This window comes from Arachis duranensis, chromosome 9, assembly GCF_000817695.3.
Source record: "Arachis duranensis cultivar V14167 chromosome 9, aradu.V14167.gnm2.J7QH, whole genome shotgun sequence".
NCBI classification, from domain to species: Eukaryota; Viridiplantae; Streptophyta; class Magnoliopsida; order Fabales; family Fabaceae; genus Arachis; species Arachis duranensis.
The window spans coordinates 112,511,944-112,512,380 of NC_029780.3; positions in this window are offsets into that span (position 1 = coordinate 112,511,944).

A 437-nucleotide genomic window follows, 5' to 3' on the forward strand; every position below is an offset into this window, starting at 1 on the left:
GTTTTTTTTTTTTTTTTTTAAATCAATCTACCCCTTTACATGTTCAAAAATGTCCAGAATACTATACTAGTATTTATCCCAAAATTGCATGTGTCCAAAACAAAATATATATCCCAAAATTTCATCCACCGTATTACTAGTTTACTATCTATCACATACCTTCTTTCATTAGTTTGTAAGAAACTATCTAATTAATGTAAGTTTTAGTGAATATAGGATCAATTTTGTTATCATATTTGTTAATTTTTATTTTATTGTTTTAAAAATAATTTTTCAAAAAATAAAATTAAATAAGTATGCTGAAACTGTAACTGTGTGACACAAAATTAACTAACTTGTTGAGGAAAATTATTTTGTTGTACTTTACTTCTAATGTATCACAAATCTTTTATATAAGAAAATTCTCTTCTTACTATCAGCCTCTAGTTTGATCAGGA